Source organism: Nicotiana attenuata, unplaced genomic scaffold, assembly GCF_001879085.1.
Source record: "Nicotiana attenuata strain UT unplaced genomic scaffold, NIATTr2, whole genome shotgun sequence".
Classification (NCBI taxonomy): Eukaryota; Viridiplantae; Streptophyta; class Magnoliopsida; order Solanales; family Solanaceae; genus Nicotiana; species Nicotiana attenuata.
In genome coordinates, this window is record NW_017690784.1 from 1 (window position 1) to 450 (window position 450).

The window sequence follows — 450 nt, forward strand, 5'->3', positions numbered from 1 at the left end:
CGATCTTTATGAATATAATATTTAGGACACAATCAGTACCTGTCTTCTGTACACTACCTTCTTATGTTTTTTTCAAGAGACAATTCAGCTAAGATATTACTTGCATCATTTTCTTTGTCTTCCAATTGCACATTTTCTTTATCTTGCAATTGTTCACCATGTGCTTCAGTTGCTTGTTCACAAGATTCTGCAAAAATATTTACAAGAGCTAACACAATTAGTACTTGTTAATAATCTTTGATCAGTACCTGTCTTTTAGCACACTACCTTCTTGTGTTTTTTCAACAGACAATTCAGCTAAGATAATGCTTGCATCATTTTTTTCTTCCAATTGCACATTTTCTTTATCTTGCAATTGTTCACCATGTGCTTCAGTTGCTTGTTCACAAGATTCTGCAAAAATATTTATAAGATCTAACACAATTAGTACTTGTTAATAATCTTTGATCA